Genomic DNA, 14065 nt, shown 5'->3' on the forward strand with positions numbered 1-14065 from the left:
ACGCCTGGCATCGTCATGGTGATGCGTATACTTGGTTGGCTGGCATCGTCATCATGAGTCATGACAGGCATCTAGTGAACCATAATTATATAATAATCATCTAGTGAACCATAATTATATAATAATCATCTAGTGAACCATAATTATATAATAAGAATCATCATGAGTCATGACAGGCATCTAGTGAACCATAATTATATAATAATCATCTAGTGAACCATAATTATATAATAAGAATCCCAAGAGGTTCTGTGGGGGATCGCGACTACACTGCTCAGTCTGGATTAATGTTCAGATGTTTTACTTTTCCTTTTGTATTCATAATCTATACACGTAATAAAACGGTGTTTCACGTGGCTTTGTGTGGTGATGAAGGGGGAAAACACACACCGTGTGAGCAGAGGAGGAGGGAAACGTAACTCTTCTCCATGAACATAAAGCACCTGAAAAATATATATACATTTTAAGTATAAATTATTTTAATTTCAACGTCAGGCCTAAATGGGATAACCACCTGTGACAAATCTTAAAATTAAAGTTTGCATCCACATTCCGAAATCAATTCAAACGTTTTTTGTTAGGTTTTTTTTTTCAGTTCCCATTGATGATGAATGGTGAATTTACGTCATGTGTGTCTGAGCAAATCGACACACGTTACGTCATGATGTACGATGATAATACACCCCTCACTTCACACGAGTGTGATTTTTATTTAATACAGCATTTGTCCCCACACGTCTCAATATTTGCCAATAACAGGAGAAATTAGGTCAAATTTACTTCAAATATGACGTAAATTAAACATAAAACATTAATTGCCATTGACAATGAAGGGAAAATATGTATGTCATATGTAGACGAGCAAATCCGCTAACCAGTCAGATGTCGGTGGGAACACTAGGGACCACTAAGGGACCACCATTCTTGATGATGATGTACGATGATGATGAGCACCCCTCACTTCACACGGGTGTGATTTTTGAGTGGCGCAACCACTCCTATAGACAGCTATGTGTGTGGCTGTGTCCTTGTGTCCGAGCACGAAAATAGTATTATAGCGTTTGTTCACCAAGTGTCACTGTTGCACAGCCTGACACAGACACACACGGGCCATGGAGGAGGGCTTGTACAGTACAGTACAGTACAGTACAGTACAGTACAGTACAGTACAGTACAGTACAGTACAGTACAGTACAGTACAGTACAGTACAGTACAGTACACTTCAGACGGGTCTTTTTATAATATATATACTTTTTTGTTTGTTTTTAAAGGAGAATGATGCCTGGTGCTCTTGGAACCCTCCTCAGAACAGCGGGGGGGAGAGGTACAGATTTGGCTCCCTGCCTCTCCCCGGCCTGTGGACCCGGCAGACCGGTGAGTGTGTTGTTACAATGTTACAATCATGTTGTTACAATGTTATTGCAAGGTTACTACAATGTTGTTACAATGTTAAAAACAGTTTTTGAGGGAATTTGAGTACTTCCGGTCATTCCTTTAAATTTTGAGGTAGTTGCACTTGAGTTTTTCCCCAATATTTTTGAGTGGTGCAACCACTCCTACAACCAGCAATGTCCGTGTACCTGTGCGTGTACCTGTGTAGTCATGAGCATGAGTGGTGTGCGCATGCGTGAAATTGGAACGACACGAGTATGTGACTTATTAATACCAGTAGGGGGCGCCAGAAACAGAGAGGGGTATGCTCTGCCTGCTAGAGAGAGAGAGAGAGAGGGGCACCGAGTGCCACGCTTCGAGCTTGTAGGTCTGCTATTTTTCAATAGCTATAAAACCAATACTTTTTTAATTTTGCTGAAGTACATTTTAAATTCTGGACTGGCACAGAAACAGTATTTCTATACAGCACTATTGATACTTTTACTTAAACAACTTTAGATTTTTTTCAACCAAGGTTCATGTTTTAGGTTATTAGAGAAAGTAAAAGATGAGTGTACATTTTCTTTCGCTGCTGTTGTTGCTGCTTGTTTCGTTTTAGTGATTTTTATCTATTTTTGACATGGGGGTGGGGGCATTCGAACATGGTGCTAAATAATGTTTTTTTTTTTTTTTTTTTTTTTTACAAAATCTTATAGCGATTTATTTCATTTGTTATAGTCTGTCAAAAATAGCTAAAATCGTTCAAACGAAACAAAGCAGCAAATGAAAATAAACCAATAAACACTCATCTTTTACTTTCTCTAAAACATGAACATTTGTTGAAGAAACCTTCAAGTCAGAAATGAGAGTACTTATCCCAACACTGCTTATCAATACTTTTTAATAGTATTCATCATTGCTGTTAGAATATTTTTTGTAGCTACAGCATTGCAGTGGCAAAGGCAATACCTTGTACTGCGAGCTGTTGTGAGCTTGTAGATCAGCTATTTTCAAAATCTTTGCCTTTCTGATGTAATTACCAATTTGGCTAATGTTTGATCATTTTTGGGGTTGCTTTAAACGCAGCAATGTCTTAGTTTATTTTTATTTGTCATTTCAGAGATTTTTTTTTTTTTGAAATGTAGTGAATGTAGCAATTAGGGCGGAGCTATGCCCGATTGTGGTCCCAAATCCTACTATAAATGTGCCACGTCTCTGCGTGCGTGCTGTTGTAATGCACGTAACTCAAGGACAACCGCAGTTTGCCCCACCAACTTCAAACTTGACACACGCGTTCCACACCCCCACAGGGAGTGCAGTGCCCGGCCTTGAGTCGGTGGCATACACCGTTGTCCAGAAACACCACAAAAGGCTCTGGTCAGGCTCTGCCAGTGGACCTAATGAGCCCAAGTCCCTCAACTGTGCAATTTCCAGTCTCTGCCTCAGCCAATTGATTGCCACGGCAACCCCACACCTGTTAATTGATTACTTAACCAGTCCACTTGTCACAGTCAGTTTGCACTCTTCAGGCACAGACAGACAGATGCAGAGACCTCCATATAGTATGGTCACAAAAGGGACCCGTTAAAACGGGTGCTATGACAAGTTGACAACGGGTATTATTAGGTTCCCTAGTTGCATCGTTCTCAAGTAGGCCGATGGGCACGTACATGTGTAGTCATTTCTAACATTTGTTTTTAACACCTTTTTTTTTTAGGAAAATTATGCCTGCTGCCCTTGATGTCTGGAATGCTCCTTGGGAACGCCAGGGGTAGGGTCGATGGTCTCCCTGCCAGGACAGTGACCTCAGAACGCCGGGGGTAGGGCCGAGACTCAAGGGTCTCCCCAGCCGGTCAACGATAGTGGGCGCGCTATGTTGTCTGGAATCCCCAAATGTATCGCTCAAGCTGGTACATTGAGGTACATTAGGCCCATCACAAGTATTAATACATTATTTAAATTACAATAAAAATACATAAATAGTGAAAGTATCAGATCTACGAGATCAAAACGGGTTTGAGCTCCTAGATCTGCTACTTCCACTACGTTTCAACATGGGAACGAGTATGACTATTATGACTATCATCCCAAAAGTATTGCGATTATCACAAATACTTATTATGTAGTAATTGTGATGGGCCTAAGGGTGTGTGTGTGTGGTATGTGTGTTGAATCTGTTTTTAATTGGTTGGCCAAATGTTTTCCGTATCTTGTTGTTTCCTTCCCACCAGGTTGGCCAACCAACTGTTTGTGTTTGATTAACCCCCTTTAGTGTGAAGCTATATATTAAGTGACTTGAAGAACTATTCTAGACCTAACATCATCCCAGTGCCTAAAGCTGGAGACCTCTCAAAAGCAGACAACTACCGAGGTATCAGACTGACACGTACCACCACAAAGGTCCGTCCATCCATCTTCAACAGCTTCTCCGTAGTCGGGTCGTGGGGGAAAACTGCTCCACCAGAGAGCTCCAGACCTCCCTCTCCAAAGCAACATTAGTAACTTAATTCTGGGGGATCCCGAGGCGTTTTCGGAAGATTTTGGAGATATAATTCTGACATCTCATCGTTGGGCTTCCCAGGGGTCTCTTTCCAGCGGGATGTCCGAGGACCTCCCTAGGGAGATGATTGAGAGGAATCCACCTAAGCTGGCTCCATCATGCCTCGTGACACGCTCCATATATGGCCGTCTCCATAATATGAAGATCACGACACTGTCCTCAACAAACCCTGGATAGCCATATATTGAGAAGACTGGATCATCACCTATATCTGCATATATGGAGCCGCTAGCAACTCTTATCTGTCCATTCAAACTAGACGGTCCCACCCCAAAGTTATCAGTGCAGCTGATTTCAACAGGCTTGAAAATTTCAGCGGTGATCAACTTCATTGACTTCCAAAAGGCTTTCGATACCATCCACCAGGGGAAACTCATGAGTATTCTACGTGCCTACGGAGTTCCAGAAAAGTTGGTCCAGATGATAGTCAAGCTACAGCCAGACTCGAGCCAAGGTCCAAACCTGTGACTGACACCAAAACATTTGAGATTCTAGCAGGCGTCCTACAGGGTGACACTCTTGCCCCCTTCCTGTTCGTTGTAGTGATGGATCATGCACTGAGACTTGCAATCAATGGCAGAGAGGAGGCTCTGGGGTTCCCGAGGAAGTCAAGGTGAGTACACCCCATCATGGTCACTGACCTAGACTTTCAAACCCTGTACACTCAAGATGTGCTCCATATATGAACAGACCTCATCAAACCCTGTACACAAGACGTGCTCCATATATGGCCAGACTTCATCAAACCCTATACACTCAAGACGTGCTCCATATATGGCCAGACCTCATCAAACCCTGTACACTCAAGACGTGCTCCATATATGGCCAGTACAGAATTAATTTCAGATGTTCATCTGACCCACCCATGCCAAAGCGCCAGTGCTCGCCCAGCAGTCTGCCGGGGCGAGGTCGCTTCTAGCCCTCAGGGCGTCTTACTGTATTATGCTTGACTGTAATACTCTTCTGTAATATGTCCTGGGCATGACGTTAAACTGTTCCGTTCGAGAGGACCGGCGACCCTCGAATGTAAACAGCCATGAAAGGAAACTATGGATCATTACACCCGAAACACAAATCCTATACTTCCAGGGGCGGGAGTCCCCAGGAACATAACAGTGCCAGGTACCAAAGCGCGTCTGCCAGACAGACCGGATGATGCAGCGCCCCTAAACCCACCTGGGCGGGGCGTAGCTAACGGGTGCAGGGCACCTGATGCTATACTAAGATGCAAGCGGCCCCTCAGACTCTCCACATTCAATATCCGGACTCTTGCAGCACCCACGAGCAGTAAGCAGGAAGGAGAACGTGGGCTGAAGACTGAGGAGCTAGCACTGAACCTTTGGGAGCAGCACGTTGACATATGCGGCCTACAAGAGCACAGGCAGGTGCACAAGGACGACATAACAAACGAGATTAACCTCCAGACAATTGGAATGGGGTATGCCCTATACACAGGGTCAGCATGGCGGAATGCAGCCCAGGCAGCGAAATGGTGGTGTTGGAATCCTCATAGGAAGGGAGGCACAGAAGGTACTGATCGGTGTTCAACGCATATCAGAAAGCTTACTCCCCGACTGAAGATGCCAGCATGGAAAGTAAGGAACAGTTCTACCACAAGCTCAAGCATGCAATTGAAAGAGTCAAGCTACACAACTTCCTGGCCATCCTAGGGGACTTTCTCAGACCAGGAGATGCGCTGTTCACCTACAACGAACAGACAAATGACAATGGAAAACGCTTGTTAGAGATTATGGAAGAGCACCAACTTCTGGCCACCAACACAATGTTCCAAATGAAGAGGGGGAAGTTGTGGACATGGATGTCACCACACAACACGGCACATCAGATTGACTACACCTCACTCGTAGAAAATGGAGCTCACTCTACACAGACCACAGGGTCGTAACAGCAACAGTTAGACTGAGCCTGAGGGCCCCAAGGAAGGAGGGAAGGAGGAAGGTGAAATATGAATGGAGTCAACTGGCAACGGACCTTCTGCTACAGGAACGTTACGCAGTAGAAATCAAGAACAGGTTCCAAGTACTGCAGGAGGAGGAGAACATATCAGCGCGCTACCAACGTTTTGTTGAAGCAAACAATGCAGCAGCTGAGACATGTCTCCAGCAAGCCCCCAAAGCAAGGAGGAAAGACAGATGTCTTGACCCCAGAATCATCAAAGCCAGGGAGGAGCTGAGAGCAGCACACAGGGACTTTGTCGCTGATCGAAAACTAGAGGGTCTGAAGGAGGAATACAGGCGGAGGAAGGAGGAGCTCTACCAAGTCTATGAAACACTGGAACAACAGGAGCTAAACCAGAAGATCAAGGAGATCGAGGATGCTCATGTTAACCAGAAGCATGGCATGGGCTGGAAGCTCATCAATGACATCTCTGGCTGAAACTCCTCTCAGACTACCAAGATCCGGGGAGAAAATGCAGAGGAACGGGTTGAAGCATGGTACCAGCACTTCAAAACACTCCTAGGTAACCCACCTGCAACTGAGGATGAGGATGTTCTGATGGCCCCTGTCTTCCATGACCTTCCCGTTCCAGATGGACCATTCACCATGGATGAGTACCAGAAGGCCAAGGCTACGATCAAGTGGGGCAAGAGCTGTGGGGAGGATGGATTGACACCAGAGGTTCTGAAATACGTGCCTATAGACGAGGTGGTGCTAGATTTCATCAACAAAGCACACATGTCTGGAGAGAAGCCGGAGATATGGCGCACAATGAACATCGTTCCAGTACCAAAGTCAGGTGACCTCACTAAAAGGCTCAACACAAGCCAATCAATGCCCCTAGAGATCCATCACAAAGCTTCCCTCAGGGCGCCCAGCAAGCCAGCTAGCCAGCAAGCCCGTCCAGTCAGCCAACACAGCCAGCCAGCTCCGCCAGTCAGCCAGTGTAGAAAGTCAGGCTGCCAAGCCAGAGCATATCAGCCCTTGCAGTCAGCCATTGCAGCCATACCAGTCTTGCTCAGTCAGCTCAGCCAGGCCTCACTCGAGGCCTGGCTCTCTGTCTGCCTGGCCCGGTCTGCCCCACCCTGCCTTGCAGCAATAGAACCAGCCGGGCTGACAAGCCAGCCAGCTCAGAATGCTAGCTCAGCAACAAGCCCAGACTGGCCAGCTGCGCTAGCTTGCTGAGCTCTTATTCTGAGCTGGCTGGCTTGCCACTCCGGCTTGTTCTGTTGCTGCAAGGCAGGGCGGGTCAGACCGGGCCAGGCAGGCAGAGAGCCAGGCCTCGAGAGAGGCCTGGCTGAGCTGACTGAGCAAGGCTGGTATGGCTGCAATGGTTGACTGCAAGGGCTGATGTGCGCTGGCTTGGCAGCCTGACTTTCTACACTGGCTGACTGGCGGAGCTGGCTGGCTGTGTTGGCTGACTGGGCGGGCTTGCTGGCTAGCTGGCTTGCTGGGCGCCCTGAGGGAAGCTTTGTGATGGATCTCTAGGGGCATTGATTGGCTTGTGTTGAGCCTTTTAGTGAGGTACTAAGAAGCCCCGGCGCTCCGGCGTCGAGGAAACTTCCCGCAAGCTGTGGTAGTTCCGGGTGGATGTGGGGGCCCTCAAGGGTCTCTGGCGCGGCTGGTCCGCGTCGGGGACCTTGCTTGAGACGGGCGAGTCTGATGTAACGTTCCCGTGTGGGACGCTAGCGCAGGCACGTCCACGAGATGTTCCCAGTCCTAGCGGGGGCGACCGTGGGTGTTTCCGCGCGGATTCCCCCAGGTCGTGGAGCGACCTCGCTGATGGTAGCAGATGTCCCGTTGACTTTGGTACTGGAACGATGTTCATTGTGCGCCATATCTCCGGCTGCTCTCCAGACATGTGTGCTTTGTTGATGAAATCTAGCACCACCTCGTCTATGGGCACGTATTTCAGAACCTCTGGTGTCAATCCATCCTCCCCACAGCTCTTGCCCAACTTGATCGTAGCCTTGGCCTTCTGGTACTAATCCATGGTGAATGGTCCATCTGGAAAACGAAGGTAATGACAGTCAACACAGAGGACAAAACCATTGCCACTGCAGACGGGACGGTGCTCGAGCAAGTCGAGGACTTCAAGTACCTCGGGGCCTGGACTGCCTCAACTGAACAGGATCTGAAGGTTCGGAGAGCACTTGCCTGGAAAGCCTTGCACGGGATGAGGAGAGTGTGGAAATCAGACATGGGAGAAGACCTTAAGCGGCGGCTGTTCATAGCTACTGTGGAGTCAGTACTGCTGTATGGGGCCGAGACATGGACCCTCACAGTACAACAGGAAAAAGCCCTGGATGGAGTCTACACTAGAATGCTACGAATGGCACTAGGTGTCACATGGACGGATCGCATCAGAAATGTGGACCTCTATGGGGACCTACCACGCGTCAAGGACAAAGTCAGAGAGAGAAGGATGAGGCTGGCAGGGCACTGCGTCAGGCACCCAGAACTTGAGGCAAGTAAATTCACCCTATGGGAGCAAAGCCAGGAGGGGAAAGAAGCGTACCACCTATGTAGACGTGCTGCGGCGCGACAGCTTGGCTGACAACACTGCAGAGCTCAAGAACCTGATGTTGGATAGGAATTTGTGGAGGGCAGCGATCCAGGAATCCCGAGTTCTTGTTGGCTAGACCTCACTCTCGCAGCAAGAAGAAGTAATACTCTCCAAAAAGCTTCCAGATCAATCATGTATAGTTGTATAGCAAGGCTGCCGTAATTGTCCAAAAATTGGATTCGGATATTCGTTTTAAAAACCCACGTGGATTCGAACAATTCGAGCCATTCGGATTTCGGATTTCAATTCGGATTTTTTTATAATTATATTTACACCAATACAACCTGAGACATAACATTTAAGATCGCATTGCTGGCGCAACTCTCTCTCTCTCTCCGCGCATTGGTGTTGCTGAAAACTGAGATGGAACACAACGCGCATACATTCTCCCTTCTCCAGTAAAACATTTTTCTTAAATGAGCAATCCTACCACACAGCCTTATCAAAACGAGGCACGGAGGCAGTATTAATTTACAGAACGGAACACTGCATTGCTGGCGCTGCTGCTGCTGCCGGGGCACCACATTTCATCCTTACGCATTTTATTTATCTTTTTATAATTTCCTGAAGGATAAAGTCGCTTCATGATTGAAGATTGATGAGTGATAGATCTGTGTGTTGTCTAACAAGCCCAAATTTATTAAATCAATTAATTACCAGCAGCCAGCTGCATTATTATTATCTGTGGACTGTGGGTCTGTTGCCGACGTTATGAAACTTTTTAGCTGGCTAGCTGCTCCGCTGTTATGCTCAAATTAGTGACCCTAAAGAATTCTGAGGCAACATGACTGGAGACGAGGCAGCCAATCAGAACTGCGCTGCGCTGCGCTGTATTCTGTGTTTAGGAAGAGTGCGAGGCAGTTGATTTATTCTTCAATGTATGCCGTTGTCGGCGTGTCGCGTGGCAAATATAACTAATCTACAAGCTCACAAGTCACAACGCTTACCCATGGCACCGAAAACTAATAATAATAATAAATAAAAATATATTTTTTATTATTATTTTTAATTCGAACCTTAATTTTATATATTCGGTTATTAATTATTTTTTTTGATTCGAATCTATATTCGGATATAGAATATTCGTTGGCAGCACTATTGTATAGTATGTATAGTTGACATAGATACTCCACTGTTACGTTCTTAGTTTATACACGATTCATGATAACTACTTTTTTATATATGTGATGTATGACATGCTTTTGTTTTTTGCTTAATTGTAAGTCGCTCTGGATCAAGAGCGTCTGCTAAATGCCTAAATTGTAAATTGTAATTGTAAGACGTGCTGCGGCGCGACAGCTTGGCTGACAACACTGCAGAGCTCAAGAACCTGATGTTGGATAGGAATTTGTGGAGGGCAGCGATCCAGGAATCCCGAGTTGGTGTTGGCTAGACCTCACTCTCGCAGCAAGAAGAAGTAATACTCTTCAAAAAGCTTCCAGATCAATCATGTATAGTTGTATCATGCCTCGTGACACGCTCCATATATGGCCGTCTCCATAATATGAAGATCACGACACTGTCCTCAACAAACCCTGGATAGCCATATATTGAGAAGACTGGATCATCACCTATATCTGCATATGTGACACAGGCCAGCACTTTGGTCCTCAACTCGATTTTTACAGATTACATATTATTACAGATTATTAAAGTACAGAATGTAAGCTTTCATATGATGTATCATTCAATGAAATTGGACAATAACTGAAGGAGATATGACCATCTAAAACTTGTTGAAACAGATAACAGATACAAATGCAAAGTAGAGAAATTTCCCTTCAAAGATTCTTCAGATTTTAGCACCTCTGGAATGGGTGTGACAATAGATGCTTGTCCACACCCCTATGTCTTGCATAATCACTCCCCCACCCACTAACCACTCCCCCACTAGGTTACCTGTCAATGACAGTTGAGTGGACACACTGTTTTACTTGAGTTAAAGTAAAGAAATGTAGGACTGAAGTTGTTTAGTGTATGTTTTGTAATAATACAATCTAAAAAGTAACTAGTAGGCTAACTGAGTTTTCAATGGATATAGGCTATGTAGTTTTAGACCAATGCTTTTACATTGTGTTGTAAATAGCTGCAGTAGGCTACACCATTTTATGCAGGTCTACAGTACTTTAAGGCAGCAATCAAAGTCAGACAATTGACCCAGTATTTTAGATAAATAAAACCGACGCATCAGGCTATGATGCGTTGTGCGCTTGTAGATTTGCTATTTTTAATAAACATCCGTTCACATGCCTGCATGGTTTCTATTTAGTGTGCAAGGCTTACATCCGGTCTAAAGCCCACCCACTGTATGCGCTGATTTCCATACACAATCCGTATCCTCCCCTCACCGGATGTTGAATTAACAGTACTAACGGCCATATATTTGACGATAATCTTTTACACAAAACGAATTCCCGACATTTCCTTTTCACTTGATACCGTTTCGTAGAGACGGCCTACACAAACGATCTGTATACCAAATGAAAGCCCGAATTTCGTAGTTTATATAGTATTTTGATTTTTTTTAAATGAGCAAAAAATGAGCGAGTTATAATTTAAAGAAAAGACGAGTGTTCTTGGCTATTTGCGCCGCGGGTGGAGGAGGAACAAGCAGCAACAAGCAATAACTTCCATGGCTATGAAGCAATATAGCACTAACGGGCAACGTTTCACATGTATTATTAGTTTTATACATTTTAGGAGTGAAAACATGTGTTTAGATGCTTATGACAACATCTCAGCAGTTAAGACAATGTCCCTCTGTTAACACACGACAGCTAGCTAACTAGGCTAGCTAGCTTTTAGCCTGTTGTTGTGTGATGGTGGAAGTACGGTAGAAATAGCTTCCAGGCTGGGAAGCGTATTTGAGCGAGTAGCTACGTGGTTTTGTTTATTTTCCTGTAAAGTATAACCCAAAAGCTCCTCCATACTATAGCCATGTAGAATAATTATTTGTTTACAAACACAAGCACGCTAATGGGCGGTGACCAGAGCGTGAAACCTCAGGACAAAGAGATCCCAGGACCAATCGAAAACAACATGCAAATCTCAGAACTGCGCTTCTCCGGTCCCAAAACATTGTTAAAAAACAAGCCTACTTTGACATATAAATGTATACGTTTAATTTGCCCAAATGAACAATCTGTTGGAATAAAAACCTTCTTCAACATTCAAACTGTCTTTATATGAAAAAAAAAAAAAAAACACATAAAAAAAAAAACGATTTTATTTTGACCATTTAGACCATTTCGTTCTGGCGAGTTGAGGCACTTTTTGCTGGCACCTGTCACATATATGGAGCCGCTAGCAACTCTTATCGGTCCATTCAAACTAGACGGTCCCATCCCAAAGTTTTCAGTGCAGCTGATTTCAACAGGCTTGAAATTTTCAGCTGTGATCAACTTCATTGACTTCCAAAAGGCTTTCGATACCAACCACCGGGGGCAACTCATGAGTATTCTACGTGCCTACGGAGTTCCAGAAAATTTGGTCCAGATGATAGTCAAGCTACAGCCAGACTCGAGCCAAGGTCCAAACCCCACTCTGGGGGTTCACTCTGGTCCCGAGGAAGTCAAGGCGAGTACACCCCATAATGGTCACTGACCTCGACTATGCAGACGACATCGCCCTAATCTCGGATGCAGTCGAGAAATGAATGGAGCTACTACTGGCAGTAGAAAAGGAGTGCAGGAAGATCGGCCTCAAGCTCAATGCCAAGAAAACAAAGGTAATGACAGTCAACACAGAGGACAAAACCATTGCCACTGCAGACGGGACGGTGCTCGAGCAAGTCGAGGACTTCAAGTACCTCGGGGCCTGGACTGCCTCAACTGAACAGGATCTGAAGGTTCGGAGAGCACTTGCCTGGAAAGCCTTGCACGGGATGAGGAGAGTGTGGAAATCAGACATGGGAGAAGACCTTAAGCGGCGGCTGTTCATAGCTACTGTGGAGTCAGTACTGCTGTATGGGGCTGAGACATGGACCCTCACAGTACAACAGGAAAAAGCCCTGGATGGAGTCTACACTAGAATGCTACGAATGGCACTAGGTGTCACATGGACGGATCGCATCAGAAATGTGGACCTCTATGGGGACCTACCACGCGTCACGGACAAAGGCAGAGAGAGAAGGATGAGGCTGGCAGGGCACTGCGTCAGGCACCCAGAACTTGAGGCAAGTAAATTCACCCTATGGGAGCAAAGCCAGGAGGGGAAAGAAGCGTACCACCTATGTAGACGTGCTGCGGCGCGACAGCTTGGCTGACAACACTGCAGAGCTCAAGAACCTGATGTTGGATAGGAATTTGTGGAGGGCAGCGATCCAGGAATCCCGAGTTGGTGTTGGCTAGACCTCACTCTCGCAGCAAGAAGAAGTAATACTCTTCAAAAAGCTTCCAGATCAATCATGTATAGTTGTATAGTATGTATAGTTGACATAGATACTCCACTGTTACGTTCTTAGTTTATACACGATTCATGATAACTACTTTTTTATATATGTGATGTATGACATGCTTTTGTTTTTTGCTTAATTGTAAGTCGCTCTGTATCAAGAGCGTCTGCTAAATGCCTAAATTGTAAATTGTAATTGTAAGACATGCTGCGGCGCGACAGCTTGGCTGACAACACTGCAGAGCTCAAGAACCTGATGTTGGATAGGAATTTGTGGAGGGCAGCGATCCAGGAATCCCGAGTTGATGTTGGCTAGACTGTATAGTTGTATAGTATAGTATAGTATGTATAGTATAATATAGTATAGTATGTATTGTTGGCATAGATACTCCACTGTTACGTTCTTAGTTTATACACGATTCATGATAACTACTTTTTTATGTATGTGATGTATGAAATGCTTTTGTTTTTTGCTTAATTGTAAGTCGCTCTGGATCAAGAGCGTCTGCTGAATGCCTAAATTGTAATTGTAAGACGTGCTGCGGCGCGACAGCTTGGCTGACAACACTGCAGAGCTCAAGAACCTGATGTTGGATAGGAATTTGTGGAGGGCAGCGATCCAGGAATCCCGAGTTGGTGTTGGCTAGACCTCACTCTCGCAGCAAGAAGAAGTAATACTCTTCAAAAAGCTTCCAGATCAATCATGTATAGTTGTATCATGCCTCGTGACACGCTCCATATATGGCCGTCTCCATAATATGAAGATCACGACACTGTCCTAAACAAACCCTGGATAGCCATATATTGAGAAGACTGGATCATCACCTATATCTGCATATATGGAGCCGCTAGCAACTCTTATCTGTCCATTCAAACTAGACGGTCCCACCCCAAAGTTATCAGTGCAGCTGATTTCAACAGGCTTGAAATTTTCAGCTGTGATCAACTTCATTGACTTCCAAAAGGCTTTCGATACCATCCACCGGGGGAAACTCATGAGTATTCTACGTGCCTACGGAGTTCCAGAAAATTTGGTCCAGATGATAGTCAAGCTACAGCCAGACTCGAGCCAAGGTCCAAACCCCACTCTGGGGGTTCACTCTGGTCCCGAGGAAGTCAAGGCGAGTACACCCCCATCATGGTCACTGACCTCGACTATGCAGACGACATCGCCCTAATCTCGGATGCAGTCGAGAAAGGAATGGAGCTACTACTG

This window comes from Protomyctophum bolini (genome assembly GCF_963924005.1).
Source record: "Protomyctophum bolini genome assembly, chromosome: 24".
Lineage (NCBI taxonomy): Eukaryota > Metazoa > Chordata > Actinopteri > Myctophiformes > Myctophidae > Protomyctophum > Protomyctophum bolini.